General features: G+C 50.0%; 1 pseudogene; it reads right to left on the reverse strand.

Annotated features, from left to right (window-relative positions):
• LOC133359903 (zinc finger protein 835-like) overlaps positions 1-14,414 on the reverse strand; it is a 28,802-nt pseudogene extending 14,388 nt beyond the window's left edge.
• Positions 14,415-15,238: the final 824 nt, after the last annotated feature.

Consider the following 15,238-nt stretch of genomic DNA (forward strand, 5'->3'; position numbering starts at 1 on the left):
GGGGCTGGGTGGGGAGGGAGGGGCTGGGTAGGGAGGGTGGGGCTGGGTGGGGGGTGGGGATGGGTGGGGCTGGGTGGGGGGTGGGGAGGGAGGGGCTGGGTGGGGGGTGGGGAGGGGCTGGGTGGGGCTGAGTGGGGGGGCTGGGTGGGGGGTGGGGAGGGAGGGGCTGGGTGGGGGGTGGGGAGGGGCTGGGTGGGGCTGAGGGGGGGGCTGGGGGGGGGTGGGGAGGGGCTGGTCACCCCGTGGTGCCCTTAGTAACCTCAGGTCGAGATAACATTACCTCAGGTGAGGTAACTTTACCTCAAATGAGGTAACTTTACCTCAAATGAGGTAACTTTACCTCATGCGAGGTAACTTTATCTTAGGCGAAGTAAAATTACTTCAGGTGAGGAAACTTCACCTCAGGTAGAGGCAACATTACCCCAGGTTAGTTAACTTTACCTCAGGCGAGGTAACTTGACCTTAAGTGAGGTAACTTTACCTCACATAGAGGTAACATTACCTCAGGTAAATGTAACATTACTTGAGGTAATCCGAACGTATTCACATCACTTCAGCTAATGCCCATATCGTAATATTCTCACGTAGTTAAATCATTAAACACAATTATCGCGCGATTATTACCTCAGGGTTACATAATCGGAATTCAATGGAAGGCGAGGTAACTTTACCTCACGTGAGGTAACTTTACCTCAAGCGATGTAATATAACGTTAGGTCGAGGTAACATTACCTCAGGCAAAGGTAAAATTACGTCAGGTAAGGTAACATTATCTCAAATGAGGTAACTTTACCTTATGCGAGGTAAAATTACCTCAGGTAAATGTAACATTACTTGAGGTAATCCGAACGTATTCACATCACTTGAGCTAATGCTCATATCTTTACGCTAATATCGTTAAATCGTTAAACACAACGCTCGCGTGACGTCACCACCTCAGTGTCGAGCCGTCGACACTTCACGCTGGCAGCCTCGAGTGCACCCAGCCTGGCACGGCGCCGGTGGTGACGTCACCGTCACTCAGTGGCCAATGGCGGCGGTGGTGGTGGGGGGGAGTGGGGGGGGGTGGGGGGTGGGGGGAGGAGGGGGCGGAATGGCGGTTGGTGAGTGGCGGGAGGGGGGAATGGAGGGTGGGAGGGGTGGGGGGTAACGGGGGAGTGGAGGGGGCTAGACGCGTGACGTCACCACGCAGTGACGTCATCAGAGTTTTTAAAGTTTAAATTTTTATTCTGGAGGAATCCGATGAGCTGTGAAGCTCTTTATTGTCCACAGGTGTCCAGTCGGGGCACGTGGTCAGAACGCCACAACAACAAACACAACACAATAAACACCGTAGCAGTGCAGAATAGAGGAATGGTAGGCACATGACCAAAACACATCTGTAGGGGCGTGTGAATTGAAGTTTGTAGGACAGTGTGATGTGTAATTTTGTTGGGTCATAGTTTTACCATCCTTGAGGTGCAGGGATGACGACTGGGATTGGTGTTGTTAGGATTAGCAGTGAGCAGCTGTGACCAGGTGCTGCTGTGTGTAACGACTACAGATAACGCCAGGGGGGGGGGGGGGGAGTTTAAGAGCCGGGAGCCGACAGCTTGGGGCTCGCAGTGGCTACAGCGACTATTGGAACGGTCGATGCGGCCTCTGCGTTAAACAGCAGAAGAACAACGGCAACAGTCTGGTTCTCCTACAACGGCCGCGTGTTAGTTTGACAACGCCGATTGGATGATAAAACGCCATGAATGATGTGTAGGGGAACACGCTGTTTGTGACGCGGATGCGGATTGGATGCAACGCGAGCGACGCGAACGGAACGAGGTCGCAACGCGAGTAGGAACAACGCGGTTCTCCGTGCGGCTGCCTCGGCGTAGCGGCATCACGCGAGGAGGCATTGGTATGCTGCTGGATGCTGCTTCTAGACGCTACCCCCAGCTGCCTCAGTCGTAGTCCGGCCTCTGTCTCACCATCATCTCGCGTGTTGTCGCGGACCACGCTTCACCCCCTATAGTTTATATTATTTCTCCACAACGCGGTGTTCTTCAGGAACGCAACAATGACCACCACATCTTCTTGGTTCTTTCGGTAAAGTCACGTAGAATGGAAATAATAAAATAAATAAAATAAAACATGATAAAGAAAATGTTTATTTTTATTATTTTATTATTAAATAAAAATAATAATTATAAACAATGACTTTATTGTTTAAATTTTATTATTTTATTATTTCCATAAAAATAAAAAATAATAAAGTAAATGTTTATTTTTATTATTCTATTATTAAATAATAAAATAATAAAAATAAAACAATTACTTTCTTGTTTTATTTTTATTATTTTTATTATTTCCATAAAAATATAACATAATAAAGTAAATGTTTATTTTATAATTTTATTATTAAATAATAAAACAATACAAATAAAACAATTACTTATTGTTTTATTTTATTATTATATTATTTCCATTCTACGTGACTTTACCGAAAGAACCAAGAAGATGATCCCTGCAGTCACGAAAGAAGATTTAAATCGAAATGACCCACCGCGTTACAGGAGAACAACAGATCGTGAACGCGCGTCGACGATTCGTGGCAAAACGGCAACCACAAAGCGCCACGGCGCAGTCTCTTGCGACCAGACGGTGTCTGTGATGTAAGGTTTTTTGTTGTCGTCGCTGCTGCTGCTCCTGGGTTAGATGGCGTTGGATCACAATCCTGGCACATCGCCCCGATGAAACCGGTCGCCGTTGTTTGTAATCACCGTGCGAAACGTACACCGGCACTCGAATTGTAAATGCTGTTGTGGGTTCACCCTCTCCCCGACCACAAGCGCTGTGTGTGCTGAAGTTGGGTAACCAATTGGCACGTTTCGTTTACGTGACAAACCCTGACTGATTGGCCGTGTCAGGCGATGGTGGTGGGTGGTGGTGGGTTAACGACACAATGTTGATATTTACGAGATCTCTAACCCAACAACAACAACAACAAAAACCAAACCTCTGTCACGGAAAAGTGTTACCGCAGAGCAAGTCGCTCCGACCTCCTGGAGATACCGGTGAAACAGGCTAAAAATTAACCCGTAAAAAACAAAGTTTTTCACTATAAATCCTTTATATGCGTGGCGGCTAGAGTCCTCTCGTCCTCTGGCTTGAGATGGCTGCCACCTATGGCTCAGATGGTTGCCTGCCACCATTAAGCAATTGGTAATTAAATACAATTTTTTTTTCCTAAAAAGTGTAAAATTTTGGTAAAATTTTTTCACGAAAATAAATTGTCACGCACAACGAGTCTGTGTGCAAAATGTCAGCTCGATTGGATCACGGGAAGTCGGTTAAAAAAACGACTGAAAGATTTGCACGGTCGTGAGCGCGCAAGCAAGCAAGCAAGTGAACTTAATATAAAGGATTTAAAAATAACCCCTGCCCCGATTAAACCCGGATATAGTTTGGCCCAGGCCAGAGTAGACCCGGGGGATAAAGTGTCCTAGGCTAAACTATACCCGGGGGTTTAAACTAGACGGTCCAGACCATACCCCCCCTCCAGGGCAGAACATGCCCCATGTGAAAGTTCAAAGGCAATTATCCATACAGAGAACAGCCGACAACGGACTTCAATCGATATCTAAAAAGCGTATAAATGGAAGTAAGAATCTCAATTTGATCAATTGAAGCATTTTTAGGGTTATTATCAGTTTTTCCTGGTTGAAGTAATCAAAGTCTATGTGTTTACAGTTTTAAATAAAATGTTGGAAAAATTTAGTAATTCATGTGTATATCACAAATACCAGCTATTAAAGCAAATCCTGGAAGGAAAAATCGAAGGGAAAAAACGACCAGGACGGCCAAAAACGACATGGCTCAGTAACATCAAAACATGGCTACAATTAACAACAGCACAAACTCTACACGCCGTGCTAGACCGGGACCAATATCATCGTGAAGTCGCCACACGCCGTTAGGCAGCACTAAACAAGAAGATATCGCTCAACACTATTACTATCATGGGGGTATGATTTGGCCTAGAGGGGTATAATTTGGCCTCGGCCATGATACACCCGGGTACAATGTAGCCTAGGCCGCTTGAACCCCGGGTAGACTACGGCCTGTTGCACCGGCACGGGCTGTGTGAGCTGGGCCGCCTTCACAACCAACGAGACGCCGCCGCTGCCAATTGGGACCAAGACGGCAGCGCTGCCTCCACCGGTCCGGTGAGGTCATTCTCAACAGGAGATTTTTGTTTTTCGATTTGAAGCTTTCGTGACTGCAGGGATTCATATTGTTGGTTCTTTCGGTAGAGTCACGTAGAAGGGAAGTAATAAAATAATAAAAATAAAAGATAATGAAACAAAATATAATAAAATATTTTATTATATTAAATTATTGTTTTATTTTTATTATTTTATTACTTGCCTTATAAGTGACTTATATAATAATATGTTATATTATTATATTATTTTATTATATCATATTATTTATTATGTTTTATTCTTATTATTTTATTACTTCCCTTCTACGTGCCTTTACCGAAAGAACCAAGAAGAGATTTTTTTTTCGATTTGAAGATTTCGTGACTACAGGGATTCATATTCTTGGTTCTTTCGGTAAAGTCACGTAGAAGGAAAATAATAAAATGATAAAAATAAAACTATACAATTCTCACGACGTTTCGATTGCAACGCAAGCAATCATCATCAGGTGTGAAAACCACAGCAATATTGTTTTTGTTGTTGTGGGTTTTCATAAACTGATGATTGCTTGTGTTGCAATCGAAACGTCGTGTTAATTTGATTCTTACATTTTTATTATTTTATTATTTCCCTTCTACGTGACTTTACCAAAAGAACCAAGAATACAGTAGATTTTTATTAATCATTTTACTTTTCCAGGTAAGGCCCCCACTGAGCTGTGTAGTAGCGACCTGGCTATCACAAATGACAGCAGCGCACCGAAGTGGCTTATCACGTGACATTTACAGCAGCCAAATACTCTGAACACATGTGGAGATGTTAACTACCTCTCCTGGTATACAGGAGATCGTGTGTTTGATTCCGACCCTGACGCCTGCTGTATATTTTGAGTTTGCGCGTCTCTCTCTCTCTCTCCCCGTGGTCGTGTGGATTTTCTCCAGGTCCTCCGGTTTTCCCTCGACATTTAGAATCGAGATCACGCAATCAGAGTATTTGGCCGCTATAAATGTCCACACAATGATAAGCCACTTCGTTGAGCTTTCATTTGTGATGGCCAGGTGGTCGCGTCTGATAAAAGAGCTACTACGTATCCAGTTGGACCTTACTTGGTAGAATCCCAAGATAATGTTTGTTAGTTTATGTATATATATCATTTTAAACAGAATCACAAACTAACGCTCAACTTTCTTAAACGTGCAAGAGTCAACGCGCGCCACCACCGTGCGACATCACGCGAGCAACCGGGACGCAGAAAATCTCTCAACCCTTTCCCGCGTCCGAGACGTCTGCAGAGTTGCAGGGTCGGTGTGGGTGTCACCGTTCACGGGGTGGGTGTCACCGTTCACAGGGTGGGTGTCACAAGGGTGGCACAGTCGGGTTTTTTACAATAGGGTTTAATTGTCTTTTTATATTAAACCCGATCATCTAAGATTGAGAGAAATCCGGTTTCATTGGTTCTAATTGCAGAACCGCACTTCTCAACGATGGGCTTCATCCATTCCAAGCTAAGGAACTCACTGGCGCCCACGATTGTGGAGAAGCTCGTGTTCATTAAGACCAACCTGCCCGCCGCATTCTACGACTACCCCGTGCCCGACGGCCCCGAGTACCATAGCAGCACCGACGAGGAAGCAGCCTAAGCCTATCAGAGTTTCGTATTCATTAAACCAGGTTTTAATTCCCCGAAATCGGGTTTAATTGTGTTAAAGAAAAAACCCGATGCCTGCAGCTGGAAAAATCGGGTTTTTTCCACCCATGGGGTGTCACCGTTCACGGGGTGGGTGTCACCGTTCACGGGGTGGGTGTCACCGTTCACGGGGTGGGGGTCAGGTCACGGGGTGGCTGTCACCGTTCACCGCAGCAGTGGCAGCAGCAGCAGCAGCACTGCTGTTGTTGTTATAAAGACGTCGTTGCTCACCGCAGAGAAGCGTAGCGACACGACCGCCGCCACTCTGCGCTAGCCGGCGCGAAAACTGTGCCACACTCCCTGCCCCGCGTGGCCCTGTGGGAGCCTCGGTACCGATAATGTTGCTTTAGTTTTTACTGCGTTTTGTTATTCCGACGACGACGTTCACGCACGGCGCGCGGCGTCGTCGCGACGGCAAAGGGTTAGTTCACGCTGGGAACATTTTCAACGGGGGGAGGCAGCAACAACACGCAGGGTGATCCAAGTGCAGATGCCCCAATCATACCTACACCCCCTCCCCCAACGCCCTCTCGGAATATTTTTTCAGACCGCAGGAATCCGATGAGCTATGAAGCTCTTCTTCGCAGATCTCCAGCCGTTCCACAGATGTCCTCTCCTAACACCCCCCCCCACCTCCTCCCCGTAGCTTTCCTCTCAGCGGCAAAGTGAATATCGCGCAAGCGATGGCTCAGGGCTACGGGACTGAGTGCACGGAGATTTGTGAGCGGATGCCACCTTCGTCATCGGCCGCGGTTCAGTCTACCGCTGGATGGGTACGTACTGTACGTACTGTACGTACGTCGCACGGGGCAGGGCTACGAGACGGCACGCGGTGCGCATGGAGACGCGCGGGAGACGTGCAGACTGGGGTATCTGTAGGTGGATCGCCCTGCGGTGTCCCCTCTAGGGGTAACAACAGTGCAGCTCTGCACGGGGGACTCTGCACACTCACACACACAGGGACCCCCAGGTGATGGGGGTGGGGGGGGACACGTGCAGTGGTTGGGACCTAGAACTCCGCACTTGCAATCGAGGGGTGGCCAGGTCGGTTTAATCTCCCACCCCCCACAGAGGTGAGGCAGGTGTAGGAGGGTCCGTAGGTTTCCGTGTTCACATTCAAAATCAGTTTCAAGAGTGGCACAGCCTCGGCTAGTCACGTGGCCTGTTGTTTAAAACTAATTCACAGCTCGGCGCTGTGCGCGTTTTGCTCAGGATGGCTGACTTTTCTGTTTCCACGGGAATGAGAAAATGCATTCTGGCCGGTGTGTGTTCTCTGGTGCCGGCAAAGACTGGATGGGTCTGCAAACACCTTCTCACACACGGTGCACTGAACGGCTTTTCTCCCGTGTGTGTTCTCTGGTGCCTGTGAAGATCTGATAGCTGTGCAAACGCCTTCTCACACACAGTGCCTTGAACGGCTTCTCTCCCGTGTGTGTGTTCTCTGGTGGCTGTGAAGATGTTGTAAATGTGCAAATGCCTTCTCACACACGGTGCACTTGAACGGCTTCTCTCCCGTGTGTGTTCTCTGGTGGCTGTGAAGATGTTGTAAATGTGCAAATGCCTTCTCACACACGGTGCACTTGAACGGCTTCTCTCCCGTGTGTGTTCTCTGGTGGCTGTGAAGATGTGATAGCCGTGCAAACGCCTTCTCACACACGGTGCACTTGAACGGCTTCTCTCCCGTGTGTGTTCTCTGGTGCTTCTTCAAGGTACTCTTGTAGTCTGTGCTGTATGGACATTGGTCACACTGATGACTTTTGTTACTGGCTTAGTGGGGTGTCTGCTCTGCACGTGATACTGTAGACTCGAGCGGCAGATGAACTGACGGTTGCAGGCAGGACACGGCAGCCTTGTGACCTCCACACCCACTCCACCTGCGTCATCCCAGAGGAAACAAGACACACGCGCACACACCAACATCTAGACATGAACACTCTTGCACACGTGGTGTATACACAAAGGTAAAGGTTTCCCACAGCCATATCAGACTGTTGGGCAAGTGCTGTTTGCGAGTACCTATGAAGGCCGGCCATGGCACACGAGGGAGTAGGTGGCCAACACCAGGCCCGGCCCGCCTTTGTCTCTCCAGTGGCGATGTTTCCACGTTTAAGCTAGTACTCATTTGAGGCTGAGTCAGCCTAGGGGAGGCCTAAATATCACCACTGACGTTGGCCGTGAGTGGGAATCGAACTCAGGTGGCCGGGTTCGTAGTGCAGTGGGCTCCATTATATTACACACAAAGACAAAGAACCCCCATATAGCCTGTATATACTTTTGGGACAAGTGCTGTTATGGGCACCAATGAAAGCCAACACGGCACACGAGTGGGAGGGTGGCCAGCACCACACATAGCCGCCTTTGTCTCCCCAGTGGCGATGTTTACTACTACACACCACACCAGTTACTCACTTCCACCTTATCAGTGTGGCTGGTGCCTATCATCTCTGGTGAGTGGTGGCTGTCATCTCTGGTGAGTGGTGGCTACCAACTCTGGTGAGATGTGGCTATCATCTCTGGTGAGTGGTGGCTATCATCTCTAGTGAGTGGTGGCTATCATCTCTGGTGAGTGGTTAGCTACATCCACATCTCTGGTGAGATGTCGCTATCATCTCTGGTGAATGGTAGCTATCATCTCTACTGAGTGGTGGCTATCGTCTCTGGTGAGTAGTGGCTATCGTCTCTCGTAAGTGGTGGCTGCCATCTCTGGTGAGTGGTGGCTATCATTTCTGGTGCGTGGTGGCTATCATCTCTGGTGAGTGGTGGCTATCATCTCTGGTGAGTGGTGGCTATCGTCTCTCGTGAGTGGTGGCTATCATCTCTGGTGAGTGGTGGCTATAGTCTGGTGAGCAGTGGTGAGTCTCTGGGGAGCAGTGCTCACGGTGTTCCTCGCTTGGTGGAGGCTGCACGGGCTGCAGGTCTTCTGGCGGTGGCCCTAGGAGCCATCTCGCTGCTTGCTGCTGCTGCGGCGTCGCGAGGGCCCGGCCTCGCAGGCGATGCCCAGCTCCTGGGCGAACTCCTCGCCGTACCAGACCAGCAGCTCAGAGCCGGGCCCCACGGCACGGAATGTGCGGTAGTAAATCTGCCCCCGGTGCTGGAAGGCCACCAGGTTCTGCTCCTGCTCATTCCTCGCGCAGTTGACGAACCTGCGCGGGCAGACGCGGGGCGGGGTGGGCGCCGTTAGCGAGCGCCTATTAAGGGCCGGCACTGGGCGCTACGTGGGGGTGGTGTGGCTGGAACCACGCTCCGTACCGGGTGCTCATTGATGCCGAGTCGACCAAGGGGAGGCCCAGGTTGGTCTCTGTGTGTAGTGGGTCTGGTCTCTGTGTGTAGTGGTTTCTGTCTCTGTGTGTGGTGGTTCTGGTCTCTATGTGTAGTGGTTCTGGTCTCTGTGTGTGGTGGTTCTTGTCTCTGTGTGTGGTGTTCTGGTTTCTGTGTGTGGTGGTTTCTGGTCTCTGTGTGTGGTGGTTCTGGTCTCTGTGTGTAGTGGTTCTGGTCTCTGTGTGTGGCTGGTTCTTGTCTCTGTGTGTAGTGGTTCTGGTCTCTGTGTGTGCTGGTTCTGGTCTCTGTGTGTAGTGGGTCTGGTCTCTGGTGTGGTGTTTCTGGTCTCTGTTGTGTAGTGGTTCTGGTCTGTGTGTGCTGGTTTGTCTGGGTGTGTGTCTCTGTGTGTGTGGTTCTGGTCTCTGTTGTAGGTTTCTGGTTTCTGTGGTGTAGTGGTTCTGGTCTCTGTGTGTAGTGGTTCTGGTCTCTTGTGTGAAGTGGTTCTTGTCTCTGTGTGTAGTGGTTCTGGTCTCTGTGTGTAGTGGTTCTGGTCTCTGTGTGTAGTGGTTCTGGTCTCTGTGTGTAGTGGTTCTGGTCTCTGTGTGTGGTGGTTCTGGTCTCTGTGTGTGGTGGTTCTGGTCTCTGTGTGTAGTGGTTCTGGTCTCTGTGTAGTGGTCCTTCAGACAATAATCACCTCATCCAGTTTGATTTAGATTCATCCTGAGCATCAACATATTCACGATCCTTTTGTTTTTGTAAATCTGAAACACACACGCACACGAGCGGATCCACGGATAATTAATGTCAGTTGGACTGTAAGTTGAACTTCTTTCGTACCGCACGTAGCCAACCATGCTGATCGGAGGTGCGGGGGGAAGGACAACAAACTAAACACTAAAAGCAGTTCTAAAGAAATGCATTTTCAATCTACAAGATTTTAAAGTGCATAGCTCCCAGTGGCTTCCTAACATTGGAAGGAAGAACCTTCCAGACGGCCGCAGAAGTGCATCTGTAAGCGCCGCGCCATGCGGTGACCACCGTCTTTGCTGTGTGTTACAAGTTCAAATAATTACGTTAATTTTTGGGTCTCTCTGTGATTCTGGGGGTCTTTGGGTGAGTCTCTAGGTCTCTGTACGAGTCTCTGGGTCTCTGTGCGAGTCTCTAGGGTATCTGTGCGACTCTGGGTCTCTGTGTGAGACTGTGGGTCTCTGTGCGATTCTCTTGGTCTCTGTGCGAGTCTCTGGGTCTCTGTGTGAGACTGTGGATCTCTCTGTGCGATTCTCTGAGCATCTGTGTGAGTATCTGGGTCTCTCTGTGTGAGTCTCTGGGTCTCTGTGTGAGTCTGTGTGTCCCACTGTGAGTCTCTGGGTCTCTGTTCAAGTCTCTAGGTCTCTGTGCAAGTCTGTGGGTCTCTCTATGCGAGTCTCTGGGTCTCTGTGCAAAGGTCTCTGGGTCTCTCTGTGCCAGTCTCTGGGTCTCTGTGTGAGTCTGTGGGTGACTGTGTGAGGCTATGGGTCTCTGTGCGAGTCTATGGGTCTCTGTGTGAATCTATGGGTCTCTGTGCGAGTCTATAGGTCTCTGTGCGAGTCTATGGGTCTCTGTGCGAGTCTATGGGTCTCTGTGTGAGTCTATGGTTTCTGTGCGAGTCTATGGGTCTCTGTGTGAGTCTATGGGTCTCTGTGAGTCTCTGGGTCTCTCTGTGCCAGTCTCTAGATCTCTGTGTAAGTCTGTGGGTGACTGTGTGAGGCTATGGGTTTCTCTGCATCTCCTTCACGAGCCTCCTCTCCACACACACGATGATGATGTAGGAATAGGAGGAGGCTGCAGCAGTAGCAGCAGCAGCTCACCAGCCAGCAGTACTCGCTCACGGGGTTCTCCTCAGACACCTCTCCCTGGTAGGGCCCAAAAATCACCCCCTTGGGCAGCTTCTTCCTGTTGCTCCACACCCCGAGGCCGGCGCCGGCGATGGAGGAGGCGCCGACGGTGAGGCCCTGGGGCAGCTGAGCCGGGCCCTGTTGGCCACTCCCGGGGCCACGGCCGCGTCTGCAATGAACTCTGGCGGGCCGTGCACGGAGCACTCCCCCAGGTAGAAATCCCTGCACAGCTCGCAGACTGAGAGCCACAGCAGCAGCAGCAGGAGGAGGGCGAACCGCAGTAGCAACAGCAGCAGCAGCAGTGGCACTGTGAGAGAGTGAGAGGGTGAGGAGCGCTCCAGACAGATGCCTCCTTTCCTCCCTCTCTGCATTGTGAACTTCTTTAGCTCGCTCATCGGAGATGTAAACCCTGTCACCCTCCCTGCTCCCTCCCTGCATCCCTGAGTGAGGGAGCAAAAGACAGGGAGGTAAGTGAGAGTGCGAGAAAGGGAGCGTGTGAGAGGGAGGGAAAGGGAGAGAGAGTGAGAGGGAGCAGGTGGAATATATCGAGTGAGAGCGCGGGAGCAATAGAGAGAGATAGGAGAGAGTGTGAGAAAGTTAGAGTAAGGGGCCGTCCATAAATGACTTCATGCACCTAGGGGGGTGGGGGGGTCAGACATTTGTGACGATGTGTGAGGAACCACAGACAACACGTTCTACTTAATTAAATACTTTTTAATAAATGTTTTCTCCTACAACATCAGACTGCAGTGCCACATTAAATATGCACTACAATGACAATAGTTTGAAGCGATTTTAAGCATATTAAATGAGCTTTGTGACGTCACATTTGAGGGGGGGGTCTGACTTTTTGTGATGTCGTGTGATGGGGGGGAGGGGGGTCCAAAATCGCGTGACGCCATTAATGGACGGCCCTAAGAGAGTGTGAGAAAGTGACAGTGGTGAGAGAGAGTGTGAGAAAGTGACAGTGTGAGAGAGAGTGTGAGAAAGTGACAGTGTGAGAGAGAGTGTGAGAAAGTGACAGTGTGAGAGAGAGTGTGAGAAAGTGACAGTGTGAGAGAGAGTGTGAGAAAGTGACAGTGTGAGAGAGAGTGTGAGAAAGTGACAGTGTGAGAGAGAGTGTGAGAAAGTGACAGTGAGAGAGAGAGAGTGAGAAAGTGACGGTGTGAGAGAGAGTGTGAGAAAGTGACAGTGAGAGAGAGAGTGTGAGAAGTGACAGTGAGAGAGAGAGTGTGAGAAAGTGACAGTGTGAGAGAGAGAGTGAGAAAGTGAGAGAGAGAGTGAGAGGGAGCAGGGGGTCTCACAGAAGAAGTCGTCGTCCTGGGGCTCCTCCACCTCTGTGTAGACTTTCCTCTCGCGCGGGCGCAGGCCGTAGCGAGAGCGAGCGCTGCGCGACACCGCCACAGCCTGGGCGGAGGCCGGCGGCACGGAGGAGCCTGCAGGCAAACACGGCGAGATGTTGACTACCTCTCGTGGTATACGGGAGGTCGTGGGTTCCATCCCGACCCTGACGAAGCCTGCTGTATATTTGGAGTCTGCGTGTCTCTCTCTCCTCCGTGGCGAGATGTTAACTCCCTCGCATGGTCTACAGGAGGTCGTGGGTTCCATCCCGACTGTATAGTTTACAACATGTTACCCTATTTGTATTTTTGTATTTTTAGATTGTATATTATGGCTAGTTTACATTTTATATTGTACACTTATTCACAATTTTACATACTTTAGCCCCTTAGTATTAGTTAGACTTTGTAATTTTAGTATAGTTTGACTGTATACCACTCATTTCAGTTTTAAGATTCCTACATGTTGAATGTATGCACCTTCCGGCCATAGTAAATTCCTTGTCTGTGCAAACTTTCATGGCGAATACCTCCCCGTGGTTGCGTGGATTTTTCTCCGGGTCCTTCGTTTTTTTCCCTCGACATATAGAACCAACGTCATGCGTTGAGAATATTTGGCTGCTATAAATGTCCACGTAATGACGATGATGACAAGTCACTTCGTTGAGCTCTTATTTGTGATAGCCAGTCGCTTCTGAAAAACAGCTACACAGCTCAGTGGGGCACACCCTGGTTGCTAATCCTGCATAATGCACGGGCATAAGTAGTATTAATCACATACCTGCATTTCCCATATCCCCTCCCTTTGATGCTGCTAGTCCTGCATAATGCACGGGCATAAGTAGTACTAATCACATACCTGCATTTCCCATATCCCCTCCCTTTGATGCTGCTAATCCTGCATAATGCACGGGCATGAGTAGTACTAATCACATACCTGCATTTCCCATAAATATGCTAAATGCCTCTTGATATGCATATTCTTTTGTCAAGGCGCTCTTTTCCCCCCTTCCAACCCAGCTTATATATATGCTCCAAGCACGTGTGCTGTATCATTCAGACGCTGTCGCCTCGACAGACCTGGTTTTCACCTGAGGACGGCTGCTTGCGTTGTGGCCGAAACGTCGTGAGAATTGTTTTGTTATGTTTTATTTTTATTATTTTATTACTTCCCTTCTACGTGACTTTACCGAAAGAACCAATAAGAAAAATAAACATCGTTTAGTTCATAGGCTGCATCAGTACCAGCAGCAGCCCTGACAGGAGCACATGTAGCAGTAGCATCAACAGCAGTGGCGACTTCCATCAGCACTAACAGAAGATTGCGGAGTTCCGGTGAGAATAGAGGGGAGCGTGGAGTTCCGGTGAGAATAGAGGGGAGTGTGGAGTTCCGGTGGGAATAGAGGGGAGTGTGGAGTTCCGGTGGGAATAGAGGGGAGTGTGGAGTTCTGGTGAGAATAGAGGGGAGTGTGGAGTTCTGGTGGGTATAGAGGGGAGTGTAGAATTCCGGTGAGAATAGAGGGGAGTGTGGGGTTCCGGTGAGAATAGAGGGGAGCGTGGAGTTCTGGTGAGAATAGAGGGGAGTGTGGAGTTCCGGTGAGAATAGAGGGGAGTGTGGAGTTGCGGTGGGAATAGAAATCACCGCTGCAGGCTACGCACCTCCACGTATCCTCTGGAGCGCCACCCTCAGGGCCTCCTTGCAGGCGGTGGCTCTGCGCTCCAGCCTGAACATCGCCATCCTGGCCTTGTGCACCTCCCTCAGCTCAAATCCCCTGAACTCCTCCTCCTGCTGCTCCTCCTCCTCCACGCCCTGCAAGATGCTCCACACGTACTCCAGGGCTTCCGCTTTAGTCTGAGCGGAGGGGGCGGTGGGGTGAGGGGGCGGAGGGGGTGTGGGGGCGGAGTTGGTGCGGTGACCAGCGGTGGCTAGGAGATGTTAACTCCCTCGCCTGGTACGCAGGAGGTCGCGGGTTCCATCTCGACCCTGACACCTCATCGGATTCCTCCAGTACAATACATATTTTAATTCTGATATTCTGAATCTGTAAATCTGATTCCATACATCAAGCAGAACCATGCCGTCATGCTGAACCTCGGTGGGTATGGCAGGCCATGCCTCTTCACAACTCAACTAATTAATAAACTAATTATAATAATGTAGTGGACACCGTGACGACAGAGACAGTTGAAGTAGAGGCAACCCATATTTATTAACTCTGAGCCCGTTACAGCTTCACACTTGAAGAGGTAACGGCCTCTTCACCCGTTCTCTCAAGGGAGCTAACTCCCCAAGCTAACTCACCGACTCCCCACCAATACTACGACCCTCCTCTCAAGGAGACTACCTGACCTGGCCCAGCCAAGGCACAGGTCCTGACCACCAGCCACACGAATCCGGCCCTTACAAGGACATCAGCCTTCGCGGCTCTGGGGTCGCACCACTGGCTTGCTCTGCCCGGCCTTTAGAAGGACAGCGGGTCAGAGGAGTCCCAGGGTCTAGCTAGCTGGACTTCAGCTGGTTCTTCGTCCTTGGCTTGTTCGAACTAACTCTCTCCTCTCAGAGTCTCGCCTTTTATACGATTCCCCACTGAGGGGCGGGGTTCTGTGGGATCACACACACCCCACAGCCCCCTCCCCTCGGGAGGGGCCCCGGCTAGGGATATCACAACCGCCCCGCACAGGTAAGTAATGGGAGTTAACCGGAGCTGGTGTGCGCGCGTTCCAATACCACCACCACCACAATAATGACGCACGTCTCTGGTATAATTATATAGAAATTACTTTTATAACACAGACCAGTGGAACATTTTTTTGTACTTTTCGTAACAGCTATTTTCATTGGAGTATATGACAGGTGAGGCTCTGCCTCGCCCGTCTCCCCTGACCGCACGTCCCTGGTAT

The sequence above is a fragment of the Lethenteron reissneri genome, chromosome 66, assembly GCF_015708825.2.
Source record: "Lethenteron reissneri isolate LAM-NWPU_2019-01 chromosome 66, ASM1570882v1, whole genome shotgun sequence".
NCBI lineage: Eukaryota > Metazoa > Chordata > Hyperoartia > Petromyzontiformes > Petromyzontidae > Lethenteron > Lethenteron reissneri.